The sequence below is a fragment of the Ciconia boyciana genome, chromosome 10 (assembly GCF_034638445.1).
Source record: "Ciconia boyciana chromosome 10, ASM3463844v1, whole genome shotgun sequence".
In the NCBI taxonomy this organism is placed as follows: domain Eukaryota; kingdom Metazoa; phylum Chordata; class Aves; order Ciconiiformes; family Ciconiidae; genus Ciconia; species Ciconia boyciana.
In genome coordinates, this window is record NC_132943.1 from 39609711 (window position 1) to 39629695 (window position 19985).

General features: G+C 42.5%; 1 protein-coding gene across 1 annotated transcript in view; it reads right to left on the bottom strand.

The window, feature by feature from the left end:
- ERBB4 (erb-b2 receptor tyrosine kinase 4) overlaps positions 1 to 19985 on the bottom strand; it is a 400745-nt gene that overhangs the window by 194793 nt on the left and 185967 nt on the right. The gene's annotated exons all lie outside the window — the stretch shown is intronic.

A 19985-nucleotide genomic window follows, 5' to 3' on the forward strand; every position in this document is an offset into this window, starting at 1 on the left:
CCTGTATTAACAGCAGCCGCTGTTAACACTGCTCTGTTACACTAAATCAAATACTTCCCACACACCCTGATGGGAGATAGCGTTGGAGAAAATGCAAAATGTCTCTCACCAAAGGTTGGGTCACCCCAAAAGAAAACACTGCTCCTCTGCTAGCAGTGTGCTTACACCTACCAGACGTTCTACAGTTGAGCAAACCCACTGTGATAGTTGTGTAAAGTCGGACTTTCTGTCACTATTTTTTCAAAGCTAGCATTCTTCCCTCAGCACTCGCACAGCATTCATGGTGCTATTGATGATGTTGTATGGTAATTACCACACTGTATGCCAACTACCTTGTTAAAACTACCAGCTCCTTGCTGCATTCATGTTCATTTAAAGCAATTATACTCGGGAAGCGTTGTTGCTGACATCACCAGCACATAATTTGCTGTCACATTCTGCCATCTGTTTATTTAGATCACAAATGTACTATAACTACATAATGCAAACTCATTCTGCCTGACAGGGAGGGGACTCCATCTGGCATGAATAATGCAACTTTAATCAGTAATAATGATTATTATGATTATTAAGAGACTACTGGAACCCTGTGCAGAAAGCAAATACATCCATATGGATTCATAAGAAAGGAAGTTTAAAAAGAAGACGAGGTAAACAGCAAATTAAAGGAAGACTTTTAACAGAGGAGAGAGGAGACTCAGCAAGATACAGTTTGTTTGTTAGCTTTGGTGCTTTCCCAACTGAATAAAAATGATCCCCAGGAAGTGAGTTTTATAAACTGGCTATCCCTGACCAACAGAAGAGCGGGAAGGAGAAAGGGTAGGGCCTCAGCTGCACGTTCAGATAACCTTTTCACCACTTGCTTTGCTTGGTCCTCACCTGAGCAGGAGCATCCCTGCTGGGGGAAGCTAGGGAGGAACCACAACCCATGGACAACAGAGCCTCCTCTTGCAAGACTCTATTCTATTTTATGCCCGATCCTTCCTTGTGGTCAAATCTCACGCCTGTCTCGTTTAAGGGGCCTGAAGTTTAGGGAGAAAGCCAGAAGTCTTGCAGCTAGATGCAGTATAAAGCACTGCACAGATCACTTGTAACCACACATTCCTGAGGCAGAACAAGGCACCAGCTTGGTTGTTTCTTCCTCTTTCTGTCCCTGGATTCTACCCCCTTCCAAAACATAGTGTATGCACTGGGCTTTCCACTGCAGTATGTGCAGTGCGACAACACAGAAGCAACTTCAAGCACCCCTCCAAGTGATCTCTAACTAGAGAGGCTGCCCACACTTCTGCAAAAGCAACACTTAAAATAAAAATCTTCATATTTGAAACATAGGTGCTGAGCTGACCCTTGGTACACAACCAAAAATGTATTCAGCCAACTCTACTCCTCCTGGAAATAAAAGGGATCCAGCATCTTCAAAAATAATTTAAAAAATTTTTGTAACTTGCACACCTGCTTCCTGGTACATGACTTTGTTTGGCAGTGTCAGATGATCATTTGCATTTAAATAGAGATATTTGACAATATAGCAAGAAAAGGCTGCCAGTTTTCTTTTTTTCTCATTGGGAACTCAAAGTATCTACTTCATTGTTTTCACTTTTCTCAGCTGCACAGACACAACAAGGAGCTGAGCTTGTAGGCAGCACACCTCTGAATTGCATTGTTACGTGTCCTTTTGAAGGTCAAATATACTGAGAATTAAAAACAAAGAACAAAATCCCTCCAAATAGTGTGTCTGTATTAGTTTGTTTGTTTAAAAAGAAAAACAACTTTCTTTGCTCTCAGTATGAACTGGTCCAGATTCTGCCCTCGTGTAACTCGGTATTGCACCTGGTTTTCCCCTGTGTAATGAGGACAGATTGCTACCCATTAAAGATCAGCTCTGTAAATCTAAGACAAAAATAGTCCCATGGAAGTCAACATAAGTAGCCAGGAGCATAAGGAGCATTCATGTGAGGAACAGGTCTCTTCATTAGATCTGTGTGTCAGGCTTAAATGGATAATAAATCTACTGGCCCTAAGACTGACGAGGTCCTTGACATAATTATACTACTTCTGACAGATCTTTCTGTATATATTTCTTAGGATTTTTAGATTGTAGTGAGCCAGCAGATATGAGAAAAAATTTTCAAACAATTCTTGGCATAAAATAAATTATTTCCGTTTTTCCTTGTGTCTTTAAAATATTCTAAAACCCTCCAACGTACAGCAGTAAGGGCTAAAAGAAACAACTACTGAAGAAATGGCAAACCATGAAACTGCAGAAGTGTTCTTCCTTTTGTTTTGAGGCAGCAGAGAGTAAAGAGGTAGAACTCCTCCTTCCTATGATTTCCTCCACTGGTTCTTGACATCAGAAGATGCTGAGTGTCCTGAAGTCCTGGTGGCAATCGTGGGACCTAGGAACACTCAGCCGCAGTGAAACAGCCCATCTGTAACAACTCATCATATATGTTATTACTACAATCAAACAGTGATTCAAGAATTAGCTGGAATTTCGCAAAAAAAAAAAAAAAAAAATTCTGCAGGGCTCTGCCTTGGAAGCACTACCTTGCCCATTCACTTAACTTTTGCACATTAGTGGAGGCACATAAGAAAAAAGGTCTTTTTTTTTCTTTTCTAAATGAGATATGGAGAGGAAGAACCTGGAAAAGTCTCCTGCCTCGTTACAGATGTGACGCTAGAGTACATTTCTGCTCCTGAATGGTGGCATTGTTTTGCATACACGATGACGTTTTATTCGTTAGATTGCAGAGGAGGAGTGAAGGAGTTAAAAGGAGGCTTACATCATTTTTACAGCTTTGTTATGAAATCTAAGTTTAGAAAGGGCAGATTCCCACTGGAACATGAGAATTAATTTTTGCTTTGGCAAATTCCATGCAAAAAACCAATGGCTCGCCTCCTGGGCTCATCTTCCATTAGCCAATACTACCGCGACTGTTCTTCATTATGGACTCTGGTGCAGAGTATCATTGTTGTAACTTCCAGGATAAGGTTTTATTTGCAGGGCATGCTTCTGCTCTCCCATCCGGGGAAGGCCACCAGCAGAAAATGTTTCCTCACTAGCTTGGGAAAGACCAAGGTTACTTCATCCTTGTGCTTTCCTGAGAATTGAGAAGGGCTTTCCTTTGGCTCCAGACTGACTTTATTATTTCAGGAACAGTAAAACCGCAGAGGATTAAGTTACTGACAAGACAAGAAAAATGAAGTCCTCCTCTTAGCTCTAAGCTGAGTGTAGTACAGAGAAGAAACACTGCTTCTTCCCCATCAGCTATGCCAGCTGCCTTGAGCAGACCTCTCTCAGTAGGAGAAGGAAAGCAGAAATAAGAGAAAAAATGGTCTCACTTTGCACAAAGCTTGCATTTACAGATGGTTTCTACCAGGTTAATAAATCATTAATAAATGTTAGCATATCTGCAACACACTGATACTGAAGTGCGAATAAACACAGCCAAAATAAAGTGGCTTTGATGGTTACAAACCATGGTTATAAGCAGCCTCTTTACTTATCTAACAGTCTAAAATAATTAACTATCAAAACATCTATAAATTATTTATTAGCTTCTGTAAGCTACTTGTAAACTCATGCCTCACCTAAAAAATTCATTCCTGCAAAAATGCTAGAGATGCCATTTAGATGTTTCTAGTCATAACCAGCCCTAAGGCCCAACAAGTTCCAGGTGTACTCTGCGATGAGTCCCTGTCTCTTCTTTCCATTGCTTAGATGGGACAGAAGGTTTAAACACAATTGCGTGTTGTTTTTCTAGGCAGCTAAAACTCCTTAGGTTTATGTATGAAGAGGTAACAAAATCAAAATATAATTCAAACACGGCAGCACAGCATTAACAAGAATTAAAGACACTATTGTTGTGATGGATTGTTCTGCCTTTATCAGGCTGTAATGCTTTCCCTGTCCTTGTCTGACTATTCCTATTGTCACACATTTATTCATTCAGTCACACTTCTTTGTTAAGTAAAAATCGTTTTGCATTTTCTACCAGCCCTGTGCTAGCCTTCAGATCTCTTCTATTGATTTGAAAGTTAATTACCTAACAGAGACTCACACTGCTCAGGATTTCCTTTCTTCATGGCAGGAGACACACATGTCATAAGAGAAAGTAAAACTTTCTGTAAAAGAAGAAAGTGTCTTATAGAAATATCCAGTGCTCATTTTCTCTTCCTCTCTGTAGAAGTGCTGTGGGATACAGTAATCCAAGGGTCAATTCCTCTACTGCTATCAAACTATGTTGCTTTCACTGAAGTCAGATAAGTTCACTTCGGGATGTGCCACCAAACAGTTTTCCAACATAGAATTAGTCCCATAAAATTCAGGCTTTTCTTTAACAAGCTGCACCTGTACTGATATTGTTACTTTTATTGTGGTAAAAGGCAGCACTTCAACTGACCTTTCCGTCTCGTATCTATATCGTTGCTTCTACCCCAAAGTCTCCATGCCCAATAGAGGTACCCTGCACAAATATTAATGGGATCCCTTCGCAGTGAAAACTTGCATAGTGTTCCTCAATGATGAATACTTACACTGTGGAAAAGCACAGTGCCTTTTGTGGGTGCTACCACCATTCATAAGTCAAAGTTTTCTAGCACCCATCCCCTAACTGCCAGGTGTGTGCGCATCCAGCGCACGGGGACCACTGGGGCTTTGATAACAGTGAAAGCAAACTCCGTCTAACCATCGCTTCCAATAGGGACTTCCAACTCTGCCATTCAATGTCTCTATCTTCCCCGCATCTTCCTCAGTAGATAAGAAGAGAGACGCACACAAATGGAGAGGTAGTCAGGCACAGGCAGCTAAAAAGAAACTGGCATGGGAAATAGGTCTGGGAAACGAAAACAATCCAAGAGATACGCCCTGAAAGACAGGCACAGGGAGAGATACGGGGAGAGGGAGCAGCGATAAAACTCAACCGGCACCGAAGAAAACAAAAACTGAATACCAAAGGGGGATGCATTTTCTTGAGTAATGTGGGATGGAGACAACCCTCGTGTGCGCACAGGGACCGGGGATCTGTTGAGAACTGCGAAATTACAGACTATTGCTAGATATGCTGGTGGCAGACAGTTTTGATTTTCAGAGAGATTGGCCACCAGAGGTAAAGGAATAAATGGAAAGTCAAGAAGAGCATGTCAGCAGCACCGAACGGGCTCAGGCCGGTGGATTCATATCTATTGCTGACAGCTCTGAGCTGATAGGAAGCTCACTGTAACATTACTTCAGCTGCTACAGAAAAATGTCTTCAGGCCACAGTAATGACTACAGAAAGGGACCTGAGGGTGGTAATGAAGACACTGGTTATTTTTCTCTGCCTGGAACAGACAGCACTGGTAAGGCTGTATGACTCGATGCATTAATTGGGGGTTTAGTCATTCACACAAAATAAAACCCTTCACATACGACATAGTCTAAAACTTTACACTGATTAAGCAATTAGGAGCTATTAATTATCACTACTTATAGCTGTTAGCACAGAGCAATGCAAGTGAATTCCCCCCACTGTGGTGGTGAATTAGTTCCAATCAGCATCAAATGCCTTTCTGAACACACACAGGGATCCTGAGCAAATGGGGAGACACAGCCGGAAGGCTAAAAGGATAGGTCAAGTCATACCTGCTGCTTGGCAGGCTCATCAAGAACAACAAGCCCTCAGGAATCTTTCCTTGTAATCATTATTGTTAAAAAAATATATTCCCCTCCAGTAAGCCACAGATAACTCGCACACTTGCAGCAGGACCTCTGTTCCTGAACAGCAGAGCAGCTTGGTCTCTGTCTAATGGGGGTCTGCACTGGGGCAGAAATGAAACACCCTCCCTCATGTGGATCATCCTCAAAGCACACAGACCAACAACCCCGGACCCCTTCAAATTACAGGGGTAGCTCCTATTTTCCCTTTCCTCTGTGCAGAAGGAGAAGGTGATGTTCCACCATCTGTAGATGTTAACACTCACCTAGGGTGTGGGGTTATGCGTCCTGGCTTTCTCCTTTGCTTACTGTGATGAAGACTCTTGCCTCCCAGGACAGCAACCCAAGAAACAGTCTACAAGCTGTTCTCTGGAAGGGGAGAGCGCAGAGCAGGCACCCATCCCTCCTGACAACGCAGGGAGCTCACTGGCCCTGAAGGGAGAGAGCTGGACACAGCATGCAACTATTCTTGGCTTCTTGCCCCACAGCTCAGTGGTTAGGATCACTGGGGAAGAGGTACATCTCAGGATCAGTCCATGCCCTCAGGACTATTTTTGTATCTTACCTGATGCTTACTGAACACTCGGAATTTCAACAGAGGGAGTAGAAAAGGCCCTAATTCAGACGAACCTGGGGCAGTTTCCACTGGGAGGTGGGAGATAGGCGGTATGGGATTGAATGCCTTCAGGCAAGGTAGGAAACTGCAGCCTGCTCTCCCACATGCTGGGGAACTCCTAAACTGCTAATGTATTTCCTACAAGGGGAGAAAAGTCCTTCTTATTGAGGAAAATTGTGTGTGAACAGAAGACCACTGTGAGGAGAAGGCAGTAGGCACTTAAGCACTGCAGATTCCCAGCAGACAGAGACCATAAAAGGCCAGCATCTTCTATGCCTTTATATTAGCTTCAGCGTTTCCCCAGTTTGCCCCTGGCAGTTACTATTTCAATGGGCTCCCTCCTCTCCATGGGGGCATCCTAAGGTGCGTGAATTTCACATCCTAAAAAGCAGCCATTGCGATGCCTAACACTGCACCACCCGCACCCTGCCTTGCCCTAGGATACTGCCCATTCGCTCTCAGCTCAGGTGCTTTTTATTCTGGCTCACAGCAATAGGTGCTTCTGTTTCTGGTGTGACAACACATGAAATTAAAACACACAAACAAGCCAAGCAGCAGTGACTCCTACTGAACAGCAATCAGATGTGCACCCATATCAGTGCCTGTAATAAACCTTAAGCCAGGTATCTGTCCTCAGGTGCAGCAGCAGACTGACTGCCCGATGCATAATCTTGGCTGAGAACTGAAGGATGCAGATACAGGTTTGTTTTCTGAACACAATGTGTAACACTGGGCGAGAAATCTCAGCGCTGCTAGAAGAGATTTTCAAAGGAGGTTCTCAACAAACTCCAAGACACACTGAAAAGTAAGTGCCAAAGCTGGGGGTGTTCTTGTGCTTGTTTAATACCGACTCCTCCACCCCTCAAACAGATCAAGTCAGTCAATACCACATAAGTCAAAATAATGTCCTGTAATAATGTTCCTGTAATGCTGCCAAAGCAGTAATAAAGTTCGAACAGAGGGGCATACAGTTTTCATTTTTTAAACAAAGTAATAACCTCAACGAAAGGAAATGAGAAGTCGAAACTGAAGTGGCTTTTAAAATTCATTTTACTTTTTCTTGATGCCATGTAATATTCCTAGAGTCTGGGTGGCTGCAGTTAGGTGTGCTAATATTTTAACCAACTTTTGACTTAATTAAATGGAAATACTAGAAAGGAACTCTGCATTCCCATGAAATCTGGAGTCCAGTTTTAGACAACCTTTGGATAAGTATCATAATATGCTTATTCAAATGTGATTGCTTATTCAAAATGTATCTCTGGCTATTCGAAACAAAACTGATTATTACAAAACAATACTTGGACAACAGAAGGCCTTTCTCTGTTGGAAAACAATGCTTGGGCATATACTCTGATATTTAGATTCAGTATTTGCTATCCACAAATATTCAATGAAAATAATCATACAAACAAACTTCAGACTGCAATTTCCCGGATAATCTTTAGCTGTCAAAGATCTGCATAGAGGTCATGCTGTGGACAGTCTGCGACTATCATGTAGGCATAATACGATGAATTTGGTACGAAGTTGTTTTCATATGTAGCAATTTGTATAAAACCACTTGAAAACCTTGGATTAAGTATCTTACTCTGCAAATATTCCCAACACTTCCCCAACGCCAGAACACTTCACTGATGATGGCTTTTATGAGGTTTTGAAAGGAAATTACAAGTTCCTACAAGAGGACCAGAAAGAAGATTTTGAGATGTGAAAGCTCCTTTGAATACTAGCCCAAGGAGATACGAACGTGGAGATCCTACACACAGGAACAGAAAGCGTGAGGGATTGCAGGGGCATAAAATACACTCTTCTTTTCTGCTTTGCTACTTCCTACACCTTGTCCATTGCTTAGCAGACAGAAACTTCCCTTCTAGTCACTCAGCTTCATGTGAAGCCACAGCACTGTCCTCTTCCCTGCAGGAGGTGTGAAGGGATCAGAGGGAAGCCCCCAAACAGCCCTGGGTTTGAGCAGAGCTCTTTAGCCAGGCTGTGCACAAAAGCAGGACAGGAACTTTAGCAACAGTTCTGAGAATTTCTGCCAAAACAGGCATGTGTAACAAAATCCTTAAAAAAATGCAGGTATGATAGCAATAAAGGCTTGGGGTGGTTTTGTGTTTTATGCAAGCAACAGAATAGTCTGTCGGGAGAAGCCCATCATGATGCTGGCTGGCTAGGCCCAACATTGCACCCACCCACTGCCACCGAGCGATACACCCACCCTCATGTCCCGCGCAGCAGCACCAACCAAGCCCACTCTGAGCTGGTGGCTGGGATGTGCATCTTGCAGATCTAACAGCAGACAACTTCAAAAGGGTGGGAGGCACACAGCAGCTTCAAGAACCAGTAGATGCAATTAAGCGGCTGATTTTATAGTCTTTCTTTTCTTCCTCTTTCCCTAAGCAGCTCTTCAAAGGCAGCTAACTAGAGCAGCTGGAGCTTGCCGTGAAAGACCAGTTCCACCCACCCACCCACTCACTACAAATCTGCCAATTACCACTCAATTACACTATTTTAAATATTCGGAGTATTTGGGGTTTATTTCCTACTTTCAAGAAACACTGGTGTTTGCGATAAAGCAAGCTGCTTATAATGGAGAGGGATGCTTCCATTTAAACGGAGAGTCTCTCCCTTGTGCAATATACTGCTTAAACGCCAATCTGCTTATAAACAGGTGGTATACAGTAATACATTATACACACACAGGTTGCCATTAAAAGATAAGCATTTACCAACAGTTGCCACATGCTACTATGTGGAGCACTACTTAAATTCTGTAGCTACAGAACTAGTGCCACTTTGTAATATTTTTATGCATCAGCATGGTAAACCGTGCCACTTGGTGGGTGACTTTCACCCTGTAAGAAGGGAGGGAGATACTCAGTGAAACAAAGTCAGCACTTTGGCAGGGAGGGGATTGGTTTTGGGGTTGGGTAATTTTATCTTTTTGAAAAATATATTATTCACTGCAAAGACATGCCCATGTCAGAGGTTCTTCAGAAACTGTTTATTGCTGGCTTTCTCAGTGCCCTCCCTTCTGTGTCCACGACTCCTAAAGATCCCTGGCTTTGTAGCAGTTCCCTTGCTAGATCCCTGGATTAGGCTCTGGCAGCCTAAGGAGATCTGTCCCTCACGGCATTATTTATTCGTATTAGCTAGGTATACTTGGCTTTGTTACTTACTTTTTATTCAGCGAACTCAACTGTTAGAGGCATCGTATTTCCATTAAATGCCATGTCTGCCTGCCTTTCAAATCTGTTTCAAGGGCATTCGCCAATTGACAAATCCCTTCTGAAAATGCTGGCTGAAGGTATTTATTAGGAAACTAAACTGTTTCCCTTTATTCAAAACACACTGTTCTGGGTTGAGGAAAAACATTACAGGCAACTTCAAGCCGTTCAGCTTGCCACACTAATGCAAAACAAGTTCATTTCTATCACTGGATTTCACGTATTCTTCCATGTTCAGTGACATATACTTGGCAAAAACTATTCTTTAAAATCAATTTCTTCTGTTACTATATTTGTCTTTCAATTCCAGGTAAATAAATAAATTCTGTCCTGACGAGAGATTCCTTAATGGTAGGAAAAGCAACCTCCACATATACTGGAAAAAAAAGCGGTTGTGAGACTTGCTATTCAGTTCTGATATAAATTTTCTTTCCAACTGAGATATCCATGACACTGTAACTGCTACTAAAATGCAATGCTGCAAGCCCTTGAAGTGTGTTCCACACAGAAGGAGCTTTCACAAAACAGTTTAGTTATTTGTGGCTTTTTATCAAAAAGAACAGCTTCTCCTCTTGGCTTTGCCACGGTGACACCGGCGGCAGGGATCGTATTCTGTACCAAGGCCACCTGTCTGCAGAGGCCCCATTTGCTGGTCTCCAAACATACACTTAAAATGTTAATTGAACTTCAAGTAATAACCTCAATGAAAGGTTATAATTTAACAAACTCTGCAATAACAAATGTCTTCAGCACATATTTTCTGGAATACCATTTTCTCCATAGGTAGTTTCCAATTTAGGTGTACACCAGAAATGATACACTAGCTATTCTGAAAGTTGGCTTGAAGCATGAATTAGTCACTTCACTCTTTTCTTTTTGCCAGCATACATAAATATACTGCTGTTACTCTGGCCTTCTGTAGAGCAAAATCCTCGTGCTTTGAAAAAGCACAAAATACCTTGCAGGAGTAACTGGACAAAATGCAGTTAGCTCACCTGTGTCTTGGTACTGAGGGCTAGGGGTTTGATTTACACTTACTCATTATTTATACATAATTGCCTCCTGTTACAGGAGCATCCACTGGTCTAAAGGAAAGCTTTCCATCTACTTGTATCTACGCTGGCTTTAGCTCTCCTGTTTTTTTACTCACCGATGGCGTTTTTACTGTGGGAAAGGACTCTATCCTCCCTCCCACCCTGATCCAAGACTCCCCACTTCACCAGTGTGGCTTCCCGATGGTAGCAGGACTGGTCCTGCACAAGAGTCTGTTTTGGATAGTCCAATTGGAAACACTGGTGTGCACACACATAGTAGCATTTTATACAATTTAGCCACAGTGTAACTGAGAACTGGTGGAAGGTTGGGACTTCTGGGAGAGATTGCAAGGATCTGAGGAACCCCTGTTCTTCATAACTGTCACATAATTACTTCAGAATTAAATACCCAATGGTTGGACCCGAGGTTAAATTTCCACATAAGTCACTGTGTAAAAATGATCCTTTTCTAATATTGCGACTTACTGGTACAAAAAATGAGTTACTGTGCTCTGTGAAGAATTACAAGGCCACTACTGAACATTAAATCAACGGGCTGGCTACCCGTCAGACCTCATTCTGTAGCTGCAACAAATCGCTGTACACAAATTCACCTACAACCCTTGCCAGCAACTCCAAACATGGACTGTTAATGCCCAAAGGAGAACAAAGCTTATCACTTATACAAAATCCCATGCAAATATCAACTTACGACTTTTGTGAAACACACTACAAGAATATACTATGTATGCCGAAAGGGATGTGCATGTATCCACACGGCTGATTTTCTCCTATATCAATTTAAAAAAAATGTAAGGAGCTTTTGGCCTTAAACTAGTCTGATGTAAAGAGACATTTATACTAAACTAAGTTTCTACCAAATTGTTCCCATTTCTGCAATATTTTAAAGAAGTATCTTTTCAGAAGCAGTATTACTCCTTTTGCTAGCATGTGGAAAACTTGCAGTAAAACATGGCCCAGCAAACTGGCGGTTATCAGGGCCGATGGGGTAGCAGGTTAACCTAAATAAAGCAACTCACAAAGAGAGTGTAACAGAGAAAATGAAGAAAGGGAAAAAAAAAAAAAAGAATATGGAGCCAGCACTGACTCACATCAACCAAATACATACTATACAGAGATAAGTATGTCAAACTGAGCTATAATGCTTCCAAACACACCTGCACCCAGGTAAGGTCAATCACAGCCTGGAATGTCTGCACCAGACATTCTCCTGAGAACAGAGAGCTGACTTCATAACCAACTGTGCAGCTGGCTAGTCCATTTTCTGTTCCTTTAATTAAAATGCAAAGCACTGGCTAAATGGTAAACATTTAATTAGATTTGTCTCTGTGTTTCAATATTAATAAAACACATGAAAAATGCATTAAGAGCCAGCTAATTGGGGGCTCTCCAAAAGTAGCTGTAAATGAGCAATTATAATACAATTGGGGTGTGGTTCACCCGGGATTGTCGCAGGACTGATGCTTTTTAATATTCCAGCCAAAGGTCTAGAAATTATTAAAAAATCCCAGGCCATAAAACATACAGGTTACAGGAAGACTGAAACCCCAGCAAATTACAGTGAAGAGCAGGCAGTATTAGAGTGAGCCAGGCTGGCGGGTAAGCTGGAGTCACTCACACCAAATGTCTTTTACAAAGCCAAACTAAGATTGCCCATTTCAGAATAAAGCATGCAGGCAACATTTTCTGGAAAACAGGGAGTCTCTAAAACACACAGATGTCAGAACTGCCTGAACATCGGGTGCCTCATGTAAAACTGAAACAAAGGATACAATTTTTACTTCTACAGGATATTGATTAATCAGAAATAAAACACTATGCATGCTCTGGTTTCCGCCTTCTAAAAGCACACTGAAAAATACAGATACTTCACATTGAAGAGCAACTGAAATTATTTTAGAGCTGGAAAGAAATTCCTCACTGTGAGAGATGTGAGACCCTCTATCTGTTTAGCTTACGAAAAAAAGATCAAGAGGTGAGCTGATTACACGGTACATGCCATTTCTGCAAGGAGAAAATGCTGGCTATGAGAGCGCCCTTTGAGCTAGCTGGAGAAGGTGCAAGAGGCAACAACATCTGCAATTTAAAACCGTGTTCAAATTCGAAATAAAGGCACCTAGTATTATATCTCTTAATGCTACGGAAATAACCAGCTTCCTGAGGGACGGCTGCACTTCTGCGAAGCTTCACACCAGTGCCAGAAGAGCGTACAGAGGACCGAAGCCCCACACTCGCCCACCCAGTGGCTGTGGGAGCTCCAGCTGCGCCAGGGCTGGGGCTGCTTCTGAAACTCAAAGCTGGGTTGGAAGATATGCTGTGGTTAGGAAAGTTACTGAGCTCAACGCCAGGCAAGAAGATGATACTTCAGGGCTTCTGCATACAGGAAGTCAGAGCTAATGATGTTTCAAGGCCTCTTTCGCCCTCGAAAAATCTATGAATCAATAGGTAAAAAAGAGGGAAGACATTTTAAAGCAGTGTTTCCCTCGAATACATCATGGGATTTACTGAATCACAGGTACACAGCTAAAGACCAAGCCTTGTCTTCCTATGCATCATGTAACAACGTAGAAGTACTTCTGCACAGCTCAGAAACTGGGTGTTTTTACATTTCCAGGTGCAATTAGATAGAAAGCAATGACAGAGGAATACTATGTCATGAATAGCAAGTAACTGAAGCTGTTCTGCCAGCAAAAATAACTTGCCAAAAATTCCAGCTTTTTTCACAGCTAACAGGGGCTCAGTCAAAAGGCCAGATCAAGCCAAGGGAAATTTTTCCACAGATCTCTTGCACTTCAGAGTCTGAGCAGAAATTCCAGTTCAGGACAATACTTTAAAATGGGCTTAATTTTCAGAGAGTTCAGTTTTCACAACTCTGGGCATGTGCCAGCATGCAGTCCTGCATTTGTCTTGAATAATTTCTTGAAAAGCAGCATTTTTCTTTTAACTGAAAAATGGAAAGTAATTTTTTAATCTTTATTACCCAGTTACCAGCTCCATCATGAACATGCATCCATATTGTTTCAGTATTTTTAAATGCATTATTGATTTATTTGAACCTATGCTATTAGCTATGCAAGCGACCTCAATGCAATAATTCAAACCCTTCAGGCTTTTCTGTGAAACAAAATCTCCAAGTAAAGCTCCACTGAAAATTCTGATTTAATACTACAGTCCTTGTCAAATCCTGCAAAAGAGCTCACCTGGCACAATGTGGGGCTAGTCTAGTTCCTGCTAACTACCAAACCAAGGAGGACATCGAGGACACTGAGAACACTGATCAAAGCAGCTGAGTTTTCAATGCACTTTCCCTAAAGCTGGTCAGAGAGGAGTTGTCTACCAATCTAGAGTCATTTTAGGCAAGAAGTCTAATCCTTATTTCCTGCTTTATTTCTTGCACCATCGCTGGGAACTGCACCTCAGGTTTCTAGCTCCGAAGGGCAGAGCTCCAGCTCTTCAGTTAAGGGACTAAATCCCACAAGTGGAGGTGCTAACAGGGGAATATGCTCTTGCAAAGCGTGGCTTTAGCATGCTTGGCTAATGCTTGAATTCATGGCTTATTTTTGGAAGGAGAGAAAGATTTTCAGCATTGCAGAAACAAATTCAGTAACATATACCTAAAGGGAAAATGTTGTTCCTTAGACAGTTAAGCACTTTTGAGATTCCTGCTGCAAGATGCCCAGCTTAAAAACCCCAGGCTGACAGCATTGATTTCAGGTAAATGGAAGAGAAGGCTGCTTTCAAATTACAATTAATTTCAAGAGCTTCAGCTACAAGATACCTGTATGGGAAGGCTCTGCAAACAGTAAATAGTAGTAGTCTTTCAGAGTACACGTCAAAATGCCAGGCACAGAGGTATCTGTCCTCGGAGAGTTGAAGCATCCGTGGTCCCTGGTACAACATTTGTTTATTACATTTCGGCGGTACATGCAGAGCTCTGCACTGGCAGCCACTGGCTGTATTCATCTTAACAGTAAGACTGTGTAATTCAAAGGCCTCTAACATGAGCTTTTCTGCATGCATTTGATCAGAACATGAAGCAATGGGTAGAATGCATTTCAGGCTAAAGAAAAAGAAAAAAAGGAGAAGCAGCACTTAGGATTCATATGTCTGCAGTATTTCTATCAGAGCGGTTAAGATGCCACAGCCTTTTCAACTGGCTTCTTAACACTGATGTGACAATGAAAGCCTGTGAAGAAGGGAATCAGAAAAGCTTTATTCCCAGAGTTCACTGGCCATATTCTCTTCTGTCTAGCACTGATGTAAATGAAGGGGATTGCCAGAGTTGGTAGATCCAAGGTATGAAACAAGCACAGAGGCAGGGGACTGATTTTATTTCAAAGCGTCTTCATTTCACTCCACCCTTTTGTCTTCCTCCTCTGCTGATTGCCTTGGAGCAGCAGGGAGGGTTGCAAGTGAAATTATCCCTGAAGTGGGACCATTATCAGCTCTTCTGTCTGGCTGGGGAAGAGAGCAGCACCGGCAGCTTGCAGTGTCGGCTCCATCATGGGGGAAGACGAACAAGGAGCGTGGCTGAGCCCTGAGCGCACACACACGCTAATGCACGGGTGCTCCCAGTAAGACAGTGCATTTATATCAACCTGCTGGAGTCCACTCTGGCATCGGCAAAAACCTGGCAAGCGTTGTATGTTGGGCTCTTCTCTGAGGAAGGGCCCTTGTTCTTTCGGACGTGTAGACACCTTGGTGAGATTTTACGTCTGCTACTGACAGTTGGAAACAATGCTAGCGATGCCAAAACACCGAACTGTGGTTTAGGCTTCAAGACCTGTTGGAATTATGAAGTGTCTGATTCTGACATTCATGGCAGTTCACAGCTTTTTGTCCCCAAAATACTCTCTGCCAGGGATCGCTACTGAGGTGGTCACAGTGAAACGGCCCTAACCATTCCTGGGCCATAAGCTACCCTCCAGTCCTGCCAGTCATGGCTAAACACGGCACATAGGCCGATGCATCTACCCAGGTGCCACATGATCACACGTTTACGCAGACTTTCCTAAATTACTACTAGTACAGACTTTGTTGAGCTTGACACAGAAGATTTCGTTGATTTACATTCACAGATTGATGCAGCCTCTCTAACAGACCTTCTCCCTCTCCTGTAAAGGTTTTTAGATAAAACCCACTCATTTCTTTTCAAGATATTCTGACATGGTAAGTCCCAGAGGGTTTTCCTTGACATCTCTTGCACTTAGGATATTCTCAGTAATGCCAAGCAACATGTACTTACTCAGTTCCAATGGACTTAGCCAAGATTTGCATTTGATAGGAGGCACCTGAGACTTCAGGCAATTTAATACATTCATGTAAAATAAACAGTAAATATATATACATGCTGGATCCAAAAAAGCATGACTCAGTCTATGCAGAAAAGTACCGAAGACTTTGTAATGCACTGAGCATCATTTGCAGCAGTGGAAAAATAGCAAGGCTGGGCCCAGCAAGCGCCCACGCTGCCTAGCAGATTATGAAAAGTGACATGTGAGCCAAATTTGAGAAGCATATACCTTATTTAATGATACTCTACACTGATTTCCATTCTAGGGTTATAATTCAATGTTCATTTCTCCAAGTCCTTTCTGCACCAGTACAAATAACTTGTCTTAATTCTTCGTAAACTACCAGAGTAGTATGTTCCCTTTCTCCTACCTCTTGACAGGTAGTAATAAGGTTCCACATTTGAGTGATTTCATTTGAAGGCTTTATATATATGTACACCTATGTGTGTGCATGTGTGTGTAATATATGCATGCACACACACGGACAGCTATTTAATTTTAGGCTATTTTAAATGGTGATTTCTGTACCTGAATTCTTTGTTTCCTAAAGCCTTAACACCTTTGTTAAACCATTTTAGCCATTTGTTGGCTTTCTGTATTATGGGGTTTAGATTTTTACCTATGTAAGTTGTGAAGACAGAAATGGTTTGGATTAGCTAATTTAATCAAATTTCACAGGGCTCATGAATAGTCTTGAGATGGAATCCAGTTTCTTGGAGAAGGAGACTTATGTTTATTAAATTAAATACAGTCCAACTGGGTTCTGCTCCATCCCAAGTAAAGAAAAAAAATAAAGAAAAAATTGGGTGGCTATCTTAATGAAGCTGCCTTGGTACATAGCTCTCACTCATCACTGAAATAATGCTGTTTATCAGGTTTATCAAGCACAAATGGCAAAGCGCAAATTGTTCCTTCCCTATGTTTCAAAACAACTCAAAAAGAATGAAAAAATGTTTTAAGAAAACAGGACTTAGGTACATACATTCTTTCATCTTGCTGTGGGAGCTAACATTTGCCTTTATTACTTTCAGGGTGTGATTCCAAAAGTACTCAGCACTGATCCCGTTCCGATTCCTCTGAAGTCACCAGTAAAACTTTCATTAGCTCAAAAAGATAGTATTGATGTTGGCTGCTTTTTTAAAAGAGCTTATTACCTTGGTGTTGCAGAAGCATTTGTCTTGAAGAACTGGCAAAGAAAGAAAACCCAGTAACAGAACAAACCAGAGTAACAACCAAGTCTTTTTCTTGTTGAAGTAATGACTCATAAAAGGGTACAGGCATTCCCTAACCTTCAAAGGTTTTATCAGTTCTGCTTAGAACTGATCATCACCAGTGATGAGGGGTTTTTTAATATGCAAATAAGATAGCTGGCTGCATTACAACTATGTCAGGTTTCCAGCCAGAAGGCAGAAGAGACGAGCCTCAGCTCCAGAGTTGGAAGATCGAGGAGCAGTGGAGTTTGGCAGCCTCCCAGAGGAAGCCGTATCTCAAGTAGCTGTGTTTTTGAGGGTAGCAGGTGAGACATACAAAAGCAAGTTGGCCTAATATAAAATCTATTATACCACAAAGAACGTGGTTAAAAACAAGTTGCTGCTTAGAAATTATGGGGACTCATCAAATGGTCTTTACCCAGAGTCTAGGTTTTTGTTGGTTTTTTTTTTTCTGAATTCCTAACATGCAGCTGAAGAACTGAAGTTGTTTCTTGGCTGTAGCGGAAGCTAAAGAGGCAATCGGTCATTTATACATCCTTGAGGGACACACCTTAGGATACGGTAAGCAATCCAGAATGTCCCTATATCCAGAATTCTCAGAACAGTATGTCTGCTGTGGTGTCACTCCTGACATCAGATATAAACTTCTTCCCAGCCTATACCTGAATTTCCATGTTGATACATCCTGAGGGTATTGTTCAATACCATGGTATTAATTTTGAATGCACTTTACTATATTATGGAATATTTTTACCTAAACACTTTGTGTCACTGTCACCACCATTCACTAGAATTCATTATTGCTGCAAGAAACATCAGAACACTACTGAAGGTCAATAACTCTATGGAAGGGAAACAGAGAAACGAGCTGGCAGAAGTGCTCACCAAGCCACTTTCAATCCTTTGTCAGCAGTCCTGGCTAAATGGGCAGGTCCCAGCTGACTGGAGGTTAGCAAATGTGATGCCCACCTACAAGAAGGGCCGGAAGGAGGATCTGGAGAACTACAGGCCTGTCAGCCTGACCTCGGTACCGGGGAAGGTTATGGAGCAGATCATCTTGAGTGCCATCACGTGGCATGTACAGGACAACCAAGTGATCAGGCCCAGCCAGCATGGGTTTATGAAAGGCAGGTCCTGCTTGACTAACCTGATCTCCTGTGACAAGGTGACCCGACTAGTGGATGAGGGAAAGGCTGTGGATGTTGTCCACCTGGACTTTAGTAAAGCCTTTGACACAGTTTCCCACAGCATTCTCCTGGAGAAGCTGGCGCCTCATGGCTTGGACAGGCGAATGCTTTGCTGGGTAAAGAACTGGCTGGATGGCCAGGCCCAGAGAGTTGTGGTGAATGGAGTTAAATCCAGTTGGCGGCCGGTCACAAGTGGTGTTCCCCAGGCCTCTGTGTTGGGGCCAGTTCTGTTTAATATCTTTATTAATGATCTGGACGAGGGGATTGAGTGCACCCTCAGTAAGTTTGACACCAAGTTGGGCGGGAGTGTTGATCTGCTGGAGGGGAGGAAGGCTCTACAGAGGGATCTGGACAGGCTGGATTGATGGGCCGAGGTCAGTTGTATGAGGTTCAACAAGGCCAAATGCCAGGTCCTGCACTTGGGCCACAACAACCCCATGCAACGCTACAGGCTTGGGAAGAGTGGCTGGAAAGCTGCCCAGCAGAAAAGGACCTGGGGGTGTTGGTCGACAGCCGCCTGAATATGAGCCAGCAGTGTGCCCAGGTGGCCAAGAAGGCCAATGGTATCCTGGCTTGCATCAAAAATAGTGTGGCCAGCAGGACTAGGGCAGTGATCGTGCCCCTGTACTTGGCACTGGTGAGGCCACACCTCCAATACTGTGTTCGGTTTTGGGCCCCTCACTCCAAGAGAGACATTGAGGGCTGGAGCGTGTCCAGAGAAGGGCAACAAAGCTGGGGAAGGGTCTGGAGCACAAGCCTTGTGAGAAGCAGCTGAGGGAACTGGGGTTGTTTAGCCTGGAGAAAAGGAGGCTCAGGGGAGACCTTATCGCTCTCTACAATTACCTGAAAGGAGGTTGTAGTGTGGTCAGTGTTGGTGTCTTCTCCCAAGTAACAAGCCACAGGACAAGAGGAAATGGCCTCAAGTTGCACCAGGGGAGGTTTAGATTGGATATTAGGAAAAATTTTTTCACTGAAAGGGTGCTCAAGCATTGGAACAGGGTACCCAGGGAAGTGGCGGAGTCACCATCCCTGGAGGTATTTAAAAGATGGGTAGATGTGGTGTCAGGGACATGGTTTAGTGGCAGACTTGGCAGTGCTAGGTTAATGGTTGGACTCAATGATCTTAAAGGTCTTTTCCAACCTAAACGATTCTATGATTCTATAAAATGGATCAAACAAATTAGTCAAAGTACATAGATACTCCAAGTTTGAAATCAAGAGCATTAAATTAGAGAGAACATATTAAAAACAGATAAATATTGGCTATATTGTGAAGAGCACCCCATCCTCTCCAAATTCTCTCTCTTTCTTCAACGATACACACAACAACAGGGTAACTATTTCTTCGAGGTTCATTTCTCATCTAAAGTCAGAATATCTGTAAGTTTGTACCATAATTACTCCAGCAGCTAATTATGATGCCATAGACAGACCATTGTGACTCAAGGACTAGACTGAGCAAGCAGGAACAAATGCAAAGCAAACAATAACGTCTGTGCTTCCACGGCAGCGGATTTAGCAATAAATAGAAAAAAGAATACGCAGAAAAGAGAAAACAGATGAGAGAAAACTCAGAAAATGTATGATGTTCACAAATATTCTCTACAGACAAAGTGTTTTTAAGATTAGACTAAGCATTCCTACAAGCAGCATACAAACTTTGAAGAATGCAGTGTAAGGGGAAAATTTACAAATAC